Raw genomic sequence first — 11587 nt, 5'->3', positions numbered from 1 at the left:
CCAGTCCTCCCTCCATCCCCAAGGTAAAGATTCCTTACATATGTCTTCTAAAAGCATGATTTTTAAACAAAAAATAATAATAAATAAAAAGATAAATAGGATTTTATTAAAATTAAGAACTTTTGTTCCTTCAATGGTGATTGAAAAAATAAGCCACAGAATAGAACAAAATATTTCCAAATTACACATCTGAAAAAGGATTTGTACCAAGAATACTTATAAAACTCTTACAACTCAATATTTTAAAAGGCACGCAATCTAATAAAATGTTGTGTTAAATATTTAGACACTTCACCAAAGAATACAACTAAATGACACATGAGTAATAAATAGATGCTCAACGTCACTAATGATTAGGGAAATGCAAATTCAAACTACAATGAGATTTCATAACATACCTACTAGAATGACTAGAATTTACAAAACTGACCCTAAGGATGTAAACAACTAGAATTCTCATGCTCTGACGGTGGGAATGCAAATATGGCACAACCACTTAAAAAGAGTTTGACAAAAAAAAAAAAAAAGAATTTGACAGTTTTTTAAAAAGTTTAATATCTACCTACCACATGGCACAACCATTCTGTTCCTGGTATTTGCCAAAAAGTTAATATATAAAAATATATTCCCATATGAGTAGTATGCAGATGTTCATAGCAGTATTATTTGTAATAAATGAAACTGAAAATAATCAAAATGTCCATCCACAGGTGACTAGATAAACATATTGTGGTATATTCATAAAATTGATGGAGTTTTTTAATCTTTTAACTTTCATTTTTATGAAAGTACATAGTAGCTATATATATATATTGCATATAATGGATGTTAGTTCATTATTTAATCCTTCTTATGTAACAACAAAATAAAATATTTAAGATGTGAATTTTTCTCTGGTTACTAGTTGTTCAAAATTGTATGTTGTGATATGGTTGTCTCTGTTACTAATTTCTAAAAAATAATTGAAGTTTTTACTTACACTTTAATCTGAAAGTGTTTGTATTATAAGCATTATAACTAATTTTTAGTTAAATATTATAACTACTTTTTAGTTATATTTCATTTCATATAGTAAGAGAATTATGTCTCTTTAACTTGTTTTTACATTTATTGAGATTTCTTTGGGTTTAATATACAAATGGTTTTATAAATATTACCTTTGCAGGGAAATCGAGTCAATTAAAAGGGTAAAAAGTTCAATATTAAATCTGCATTTGATTTCTTATTTTCCCCCAAACATCATTTATTTGGAAAAATTCCAAACCTACAGTAAGATTAAAGGAATACCCCATGCACTCTTACAATTCACTTAGATTCACCAATTGTCAGCATTTTGCTACATTTGTAAATAGAGAGAGAGGGACACTGAGAAATAACGAGAAAGAGATACAAATTGTATGTTTTCATATATCTCATATCTCAATACAGAGATGGATATTTTTATACAATCACTTAAAAATAAATTTTAGATGTAAAAATTTCAACAGGTGTACCCTAAACACAATGACACTCTCCTACATGAACAGAATTCTATTATCATAATGAAAAAAAATTAAGATTGCCATAACTATGTTATCTAATACACATTCCACATTCAAATTTCCTCAATTGTCTCAATATTGGCAACTAATAGCTTTATTTCTGCCACATTAATAGAATAAATGAGAGAAATTGCATGCAGAAAATGCATTTCATCAAATTTAATATCCTTTCATAATTAAAAAGTAATTCTCAGAAAATGAAGTCTAAAAGGGAACTTCCTTCTGATAGATACCATGCATGAAAAAACCTACTGTCAATATTACAACATAATAGAAAATCACTGAAATCTTTCTTCCTGAGATAAAAAAAAAAAAATAGATGTTCATCACCTCTTTTGCACCTAGCCAGTGCAATAAGGCCAAAATAAATACATAAATAGTATAATGATTGGGAAAAAATGTAATCATGTAATTCTTCACAGGTGATAGGATTGCATACATAGAAAAGCCAAAAGAACTTAAACTATAAAAATTTTTAAAGAACTTAGCAAATTCAGTGTATGCAAACTCATATAGCATATATTACTTTTAAAAATTGAAGAACAAAATAAAAATCAATACCATGACAAAAACCAGATACATGGTAAGTTATTGAAAGATGTGCACATTGATTCACTGAAAACTAAACTGTTGCTGAGAAAATAAATGAACACATCATGCTCATAAATTGAAGATTTGTTTGTAAAGATATCAATTCTCCCCAAATCTACATTCATATTCAACGTTACCCCATTCATCCAGCAGGTGTTTTGGGGAAATCAATAAGATGATTCTAAATTTTATATGGAAATGAAAAGAACAAAAAGAAAAGCAAATTTTAAGAACAAATTTGAAATTTCTTCACTACCAACAAGATTCATTATGAAATTACAGTATTGAAATAGCATGATATTGATTCGATGATGAACAAACACACTAATGGTGGTACTTTATTACAGCAGCAACTGGAAACTAACACACTGAGACACACAGGGCCAATTGTTGCTTGGTCATGTTGGCCTGCATGCCCAGCCCCATGGGCATATGGACATTTTACCTTCTGTGTCCTGTATCTGCTCAGACACTGTCTCTCATGGTGTATTTTGGATATAGTTTCTTCAAATATATCAGCCCTCATAAAACTCTGTTCCTATCTGTATCTAGTCTGCTGTTAGCTCATTCATTGAGTATTTAATTTCAGTGATTCTATTTTTCATTCCTAGGACATTATTTTCTTGTTTCTTTTTCATAATCTTTTGTTTTACTTGAAATCTACTTCTGACTGGCCAGGTGTAGTGGCTCACACCTGTAATCCTAGCACTTTGGGAGGCGGAGGCAAGTGGAACACTTGAAGTGAGGAGTTTGAGACTGGCCTGGCCAACGTGGTAAAACATTGTTTCTACTAAAAATTTTAAAATTAGCTGGGCATGGTGGCACACGCCTATAATTCCAGCTACTTGAGAGGCTGAGGCAGAAAAATCCCTTGAACCCAGGAGGTGAAGGTTGCAGTGAGCCGAGATCACACCACTGCACTCCAGCTTGAGAAACAGAGTTAGACTCTGTCTAAAAAAAGAAAGAAAGAAAAAAAATGGAGAGAAAATCTACTTCTCTTTCTCATCATTTTGACCTTTATAAACATTTTTAAATTGTTCTTGTATTTCCAATTCCTAAGCAATTAACACTCATGTTTGTGGCATCATTTGCTTTCCTCACCAGATGTTTTTTAATTGACAAATAATAATTATATAAAGTAATGCTCCACAATGGGATGTTTTTATATGTTTATTGTAGAAATATTTTTAAATTATTTTTTGAGTTTGTATTTAGCAGTGACTCATTATTCTATGAGTGTCTCCTGTACCTTGCACAAGAAAAGTTTTATGTTTGCATCTGAGAAAGGACTAAAGGACCAAATTCCTCATGGCTGACTTGTGTTTCCCATCCACACTTCCCAGCATTGTTCAAGGAAAGTGAGTGGAGCTGAGGCTTCAGATTCATGCATGATACTTGGTTCAAGTTCTTTCACTTCATATGCACCTGCTACCACTATTTGACCATCACATACCCAGTCCCCAATCACTGTGGGCTTTCAGTGTCTCCTTGCTATTCTCATTTTTATTTCCAGTTTTGGCTTTAGTCTTGGCAATTATAGTCTTTTGAGCTCATTTTATGTTTACAAGTATTTATAAGATGTTCCATTTGCATAAGCTCAGATTGTCATATTGCTAGAAGGTCAAACATTTGTCCCTTGAAAAGGGGTGTGATAAAACATTTTACTTTTGTTTATTCTGCATTATGATTCTGTGAGGTGGATAGTAAGTTTGTATATAATAAGTTCAAATATTAAATAGATTAAGCAATAAATAAGCTTGTCTCACAGAAGAGGCAGGATTCAAAAGCAGGTGTGTCAGAAGCTCAAGAGCATGTTCTTAGACAATACATATATTTCCTTGTAAATTTCCTTTTTTCTGTTAGGTTAAGAATTCATTTCATATATACAGAAAAATATGATAAATAGATTGACAGTGAGAGAAAGAGAGGGATGCTTTCTCCGTAATAGAGTCTGCTTCTGATTCTTCTTACAAAACCAAAAATAGGACTCTTTCCTTTAAGACACAAATATCAAGAACTACCTTGTCTAGAAGCTTTGCCTTCCAAGCCCCATATTGCATTCTCAAATTAGGCACTTTAGATAGCACATTTCCTAATCTAGTCTTGCCTGGGATTCCTGGGATTTAAGCTGCCAGCTTCTTCTACAGGCAGGGAAGATCCAAGGCCGCCCATCTTATTTTCCTCTGTTCCTTTGGTCGCTTTCAGCTGCTGCTCCCTTCCTGTGAGGCACACTGAGCCTGTCAGGCAACAGTTACGACATAGACTTGGAACAGAAGGGTAGGCTGTGATCGAGTTCTCTCAAGGAAGCTAAATTTCCATCCTATTACGTGCTGGTTGCTTAGAGTTAACATGCATAACGTATTGCTCTTTCTCTTAAAGAGTTGTCAGTCTAGTTGCATAGATAATTTTAATATAATACAATAAGCAATAAAATAATTGTGTATAGACTGATAGAGAAATGTGACCTGGCCCAAACTCAGATTCCTTGAGGTTTTGTAAAAGACCTCCTGGAGGAGATGATGTTCAAATGATCATTGCAAGATGATTAAGATCCTACCAAGAAAATGAAAGAGGTTCATGAAAATAAAAAAAGACAGGACAAAAACAAAAAAGTGCCTAATATCATCAGCTACTCTAAGAAAAATTAGAAAGAGCTCAAATAACACAATACTAGTAGGGAGAAATAAACCATGGTATATAGAAAATGTATCATTCCCCAAGTGTGTGTTTACAAACTCTGTGATATATTGATACTTCTGTTATAATTCAACATTTTAAAATAATAATAATATTCGTATAGCAAACTGTCTAAAACAGACAACCACAAATAAAATACCTATATCAACAAAAAAAGGTAAGAGAGGTGTTCTGCGTACTTTCTTACTACAACTGACACATTTGGTCTTATGTACATCAGGCATGGGCTTCTATTTTTTGGCTTCCTTAGCATTTCTTTTTACTTCTTTTCTTTATCCTCCTTGATATTTGATAAGAAATCAGGAAATATAAAAATAAGTTACTACAAGCTCTAAATTCTTTAATTCAACCATTGTAAAATTCTTGTTTGAAAGTATAAGTTAAATAGCACTTAATGTTTAAGGAGAGAAGCTGTTAATATACATAACATGCTTTTGATGGTACAAAGCACGTTTATTTAATTAGGTAGAAAGAAGGGAAAAAAAGAAAGAAGGATTAAAAAGTATTTAAATGACAGCTTCCACAAAGTTTATCTTGAATCACTGCTTATTAAATCTTATCATCATAAAGCGAGGCTCCTCGGCATGTCTGTTTAATGAGGTCAGCAATCCTCCCTGCATTATTCAAAAATCGATTTCAAAAATTCTGAGGATTGTTGACTTGCAATGGTGAAATTATAAATATTTGTTACAGAAAATTACAAGTACAGAATAGTTTTTGTTCAGTTAATATTGAAAACTATGTCATAGGTTACACTGATTTTTCTTCCATCTATAATGTCCTATAGGATCTCTCTCTGCCTTGTTCCCTTTCCCGACCTCTTTTCTTTCTTCGTTCTCTCTTATCCTTTCTCCAGCCACACTGGCCTTTCAGCTTTTCCTAGAACACTCCAGGCACACCCAACAAATCCCTTCTTCCTGGAGCAGTCTGTTCTAAAATTAGCCTAGTAAATTCCTTCACTTTCTTTGAGTTTTTACTTAAAGATCGTCTTATCAATGAGGACCACAGTTGAACAATCCAGGTATTAGGGTCACCAACCCATGCAGTCAGAACTCCACGTATAACTTTTGGCTCCCCGAAAACTTAATTACCAATAGCCTGCTGTTGACTGAGAACCTTACCAATAGCATAAACAGCCAATTTGCACACTTTTTTAATGTTATATATATATATTAGAGGCTGTACTCATACAACAAACTACAGAAAAGAAAATATTACTAAGATGATCATAAGGAAGAGGAAATACATTCCCAATACCGTACTGCATTCACCGATACCATAAATATGTTGACGGTTTACAAGACGTGTCTGAGTTTTCTCTGCATCTCAGCAGCACTCCCAGCATCACTGGTGGCACTTTGTATGAGCCTCATGATGTTATTCAAGGTTTGCGGTATTGCGATAAACACAGTGTGCCAGAACCCTGAGACATCACTTTTTGCTTCCATACACAATTTACTGGAGAGATTAGCTGCTCATTCAGAGATGATTAAGGTCACACGGTTTTAAGCAGATACTCACAATACCTAAGCTCACTGCAATAGCAAGAAGAAGTGGCTACAAATTTACTACAGTGGTACAATAGACGCTACAGTTAATTTTATGTAGTTATCATTTCATCCTGTATCTTTACATTTGTTTGCATTTCTCTCTGCTATAAATGGTGCCACATATGGTCTGTTAAGTGTATGCACTTTCTGATACATTTTTAATTTTATAAGACTTGTGTATATTTTATGATAGTGACAGACTAATATCTATACATATTTTATACAGTCATGACATACCTTTTTCTTTTTTCAATATTTCTAGGCTATGTGGTTCATCTGCAAGTTTTTTCAAATTGTCACAAAACTCCAAAAAACTTCCCAATGTACTTATTAAAAAAAAAAAATCCACATGTAAGCGGACCCACACAGTTCAAACCCATGTTGTTCAAGGGCCAACTGTGCTTACTCTGACCACCCTATTTAAAACTGTGAACTGCCCACCCCATGCTGACCCATCCTCCTGCTTGCCCTGATCTTTTCTCTTCTGCAGTCATTATTACTTATTACCCTCTAAAGTAACATGTGTTTTGCTTATAAATGTCTTATAACGTATGATATTTACTGTTTATTTCTGTACACATACACGCATCCTGCCCTGATTCCTCAGGCAGGGATCTTTGGGTTCATTATGATTATTGTTATTATTAATGGTCACAAATATATCTTAAGAGCAAAGAATAATATGTAGAACATAATATTGAGAACATAGATGCTCAATCAATTGTTGTTAAATTGAACCTTTTGCGCCTTGTGTGTTTCCACAGACCCCAGCTTTACTAATGCTACAATAAGGTTTTCAATCAGTGTAAGAGTGTTATTGATTCCTTTTTTTTCTCAGATGGAGTCTTGCTCTGCCACCAGGCTGAAGTGTAGTGGTGCAATCTCAGCCTTCTGAGTAGCTGAAACTACAGTCACGTGCCACCATGCCCAGCCAATTTTTGTATTTTTAGTAGAGTCAGGGTTTTACCATGTTGGCCAGGATGGTCTCAATCTCTTGACCTCGTGATCTGCCTGCCTCAGCCTCCCAAAGTGCTGGGGCATAAATCACCAAGCTAAGCTGAGTGTTATAGATCCTTAAAGTTAGAAAAAGCATTTTTAAGCTTATCTTCCCAACATACATTTGGTAAGTAAAAATAAGTAAAGGTGGCAGACGCCATTTAAAACATAACGAAGATTCTTGATTTTGTGAAGATGAAAATCTATAAGGACGATAGTCATTAAGGGAATATTTAATTAAATAATTACAGGAGTGGAATGCTCTGCAAAGGGATGTCATTTAGAGGAGCAAATTTGAGACTACCTGGTTTCTAAGAAGAGTGGTATGTTATGTGCACCCTATAAGATAAATCCAGAGACTTGGTGCTACCTGACAGTAAATAAACTACTTACTTGGAGCAAATGGAGTAATTTATATGGGCCTTACATCCTCTGAGATCAGCTCTAAAATTCCTCAGATTCATGTATTTTGAAGAAAATATACCATAGAGAAAATAATGTCAATAGTTTGAGAATTTTCAATTATTTATTTCAAAATACTTTTTTTGGACATCCAGACAGTCCATAGTTATTCCACACTGCAAACAAAAAATTAGACAAGATGGTAAGAAACAACTGTCTTCGGACATTGGACAGCAAGTAGCACAAAGTTAATATCCTGACGAAAAGGAAAAGACACAGGGTAGCACCTCTGTAGCCTGGGCTTTCTGCATGGAGGTAATCCCCCTAAGAAAGCACATATCTCACATCCACCCTCTAAGGCAGCACCAATCATACCATACCACAAGTGAAGTCCTCCAGAGGAAGGAATTATCTTTTACATCTCTGTATTCCCAAAACATGCCACAGAGAAGTCTCTAAGTAAACATTTACTAAAGGAAATAAACTCTTCAAGGAATTGAAAGTGAAGGAACCAACATTTACGGGCTGAGAATCCACTCAGTGGCAGACATCACTTATATATTCTCCCCGTCAGTAGTCATAAGAGCCTTGCAAGGGGCTCTGTTAGCTTTCACATTCAACCTGCCAGCACGGATAAAAGGCAACTCAAAGCATGTCTTCTTTCTGCTCCTTTTTGCTTCTCCTTCTTAAAACAGATTGCCTTCTACAACTCTGGGTCATTTACAAACTCTTAGTCATAAAAGAATAATCTCACACTGGGGCCTAGGGGGTGGGAGGCTAGGGGAGGAACAGCAGGGGTAGGGGAATTGGGGAGGGATAGCATTAGGAGAATTACCTGATGTAGATGATGGGAGGGTGGATTCAGCAAACCACCACCATGGCATGTATAAACCTATGCAACAAACCTGCACGATGTGCACACGTACCCCAGAACTTAAAGTATAATAAATAAATTAAAAATATATAAAATTTTAAAAATAAAAAAAATAATTTTACATATAAGATTGTAAAGATTATATTTAACCTAGCAATTAAACTGTGTATCACAAGAGGAATGAGTTCAATAAATATCACACAAGGGGAAAAGAAAGAATCTCTTACAACAAGGAGTTTTTAAGTATCCTTGGATTGTATAAATAGGTAAAAGAGAGTGGAAAGAAAGATTAATCATTTGAAGGAAGAAAAACAATGAAAGGAAGTACATTTACATGATGGAATATTATTCAGCTATAAAAAGAATGAGCTATTAAGCTGTGGAAAGACATGGAGGGAACTTAAATGCCTATTACCAAGGAAAAGAGGCCAGTCTGAAAAGGCAACACACATTGTATTATTCCAGCTAGATGCCAGTATGGAAAAGGCAAAACTATGGAGGTAGTAAAAAGATCAGTGGTTGTCAGGATTTGGGGCTAGGGAGGGATGAACAGGCAGAGCACAGAGGATTTGTAGGAAGGGTAAATATTCCGTACGATACTACAGTGGTAGATACATGTCATTATATGTTTGTTCAAACCCATAGGATGTGAAACACTAAGAGGAAACCCTAATGTAAACTATAGACTTTGGGTGACAATGATGTGTTGATGTAGGTCTGTGAATTGTTATAAGCATACCACTCTGGGAGGGATGCTGGTAACAAGGGAGGCTGTCCTCGGATGGGGACAAGGGATACGTGGGAAATCTCTGTAACTTCCTCTTGATTTTGCTGTGAACCTAAAAATGCTCTTCAAAAATAAAGTCTTTCTTTAAAAAAGGAAAACATTGCATCAAAGACTTCTTGGGTTTTCAGAGGATAAGGACTCAAAATTCAGAGCACGCTGGCCAGCTTGCCATTTTACATCTATAGAATCTGCCTAATTGACTTCATCACTTCCTTCTTAAATTATCAGTGTGGCTATAAATTCTTCAGGGCCTGTAATTATCTGCTGGTAAATGTGTCCTCTGTTCTGATTTACTTTCTAGGATTCTACAGCCACTGGGAAATTTTCACTCATTAAATGGCCTATATAAATAGAAGATGCTAAATTGTCATGACTAGCAAGAAGAGTATTCCCTCAATTGAATATGAAGTGTTTGAAAGGGTATTTAGAATGTGACATAAATATCTGATTTATATCACATAAGAAGTGTGCTGAAGGAGAAATCCATTTGGGGTGGTATGAGACTGCTTCATAAACGCTTAAGGTAATTAAGGTGTGGGCATGGTTCTCTTTGCTGATGTCAATACAGACAGTTAAAATATGTTTAATTATTTGTCTTGTATTTACTATTTCTTTTGAACTTACTGTTATTTCATGGGGAATGAGTCTTTCTGCTATTAGCTACAAGTTTTTCCTATAGAGCTAAAAGAAAAACATTTCATCAGAAATACCTACATCATTTAAGATTGATTTTACAAAAACTTTTTCACATGTCAAATTTCCTCTAAAATTAAAAGTGTTTTGAATTCAACTGATTCCTTTAGATGGCCTTTATAATTTTAACAAAGGCCCCTTCTCAAGCCTTTTCTAAGAAGGAAGAGAGAGGAAAAAAAAGGGGTGGGAGGGGAGAGAGAGAGAGACAAAGAGAGAGACTCTGAAAAGTACTGTGTTTTCCCAAATAGGGCAAGGGCATTCTAAAGATGAGTTGTATATCATTCCAAGAATGTCTTAAAGGCACACAGTAACTATTGCAGTAACATCTCCAGCCTGACCCTTTCCACTCTCGTTCATCAAAAAGCAAAGTAGACCAACTTGGTGAAGAAAGGAAGAACCACTATTCTCCCACAGCCATTCCTTCTCATTAATTTAAAGCAGTGGTTCTCAAAGTGTTCCCCCCAGACCAACACATCAGCAACACATGGGAACTTAGAAATGCAAATTCCCCAGCTGCCCCTCACACCCACTGAATCAGAAATTCTGGGGCTGCAGCCCAGCAATCTGTTTAACAAGTCCACTGGGAAATTTTAAGGCAAGCTAACACTTCAGAGTTATTGATTTATAGCAGCCATTTCAAACTTGGCTGCACATTGGAGTCACTTAAGGAGTTTAAAAGCTACAGCTGTCTGGGTCCTGCCCTCAGATACCAAGTCATACTGTAATTTGTTTGCGAAGTAGCCTGGTATCAGGACTCAAACCTAGCTAGGTAATTCTAATACACAGCAACATTCAAGGACAGAGCTGCTGCTTCAGACCTGATTTCACTCCACCCATGAAAATAACACTGTCTGGGAAAAGATGCCAGCTCAGTGGGCTGGAACCTCAGAGATAGTCTGTAAAGGAAACAAACCCCAGGTACCCTTCCTGAAGAGACTTTGGTTATATATGAACTTAGATGCAGGCACCCTTGATTCCCTGGAACTGACCTGAATCCCATAGTCTTCTCCTGAGCACCCAGATGTTCCATGTTGCACACAGAGCTCAATCCCAAGGGACATCACCTGTGCTAGTAGCAGCAGTTAGAAGAGGATTTTCGGGAAATGATCAAGTCAAACTTAATTCTTATATTTCATGCTAATTTGGAGAGGACTTGTGGAAAATAATTCAACATGATTCTTTTTTTTGCCCCATTTATTTATTTTATTGCATTTTAGGTTTTGGGGTACATGTGAAGAACATGCATAATTGTTGCATAGGTCCACACGTGGCAGTGTGATTTGCTGCCTTCCTCCCCATCACCTACATCTGGCATTTCTCCCCTTGCTATCTCTCCCCAGCTCCCCACCCCCCACCGTCCCTCCCCTATTTCCCCCCAACTGACCCCAGTGTGTAGTGCTCCCCTCCCTGTGTCCATGTGTTCTCATTGTTCAACACCTGCCTATGAGTGAGAACA

The sequence above is a fragment of the Cebus imitator genome, unplaced genomic scaffold (genome assembly GCF_001604975.1).
Source record: "Cebus imitator isolate Cc_AM_T3 unplaced genomic scaffold, Cebus_imitator-1.0 Scaffold55, whole genome shotgun sequence".
Classification (NCBI taxonomy): Eukaryota; Metazoa; Chordata; class Mammalia; order Primates; family Cebidae; genus Cebus; species Cebus imitator.
Note: the sequence above shows the minus strand (reverse complement) of the source record.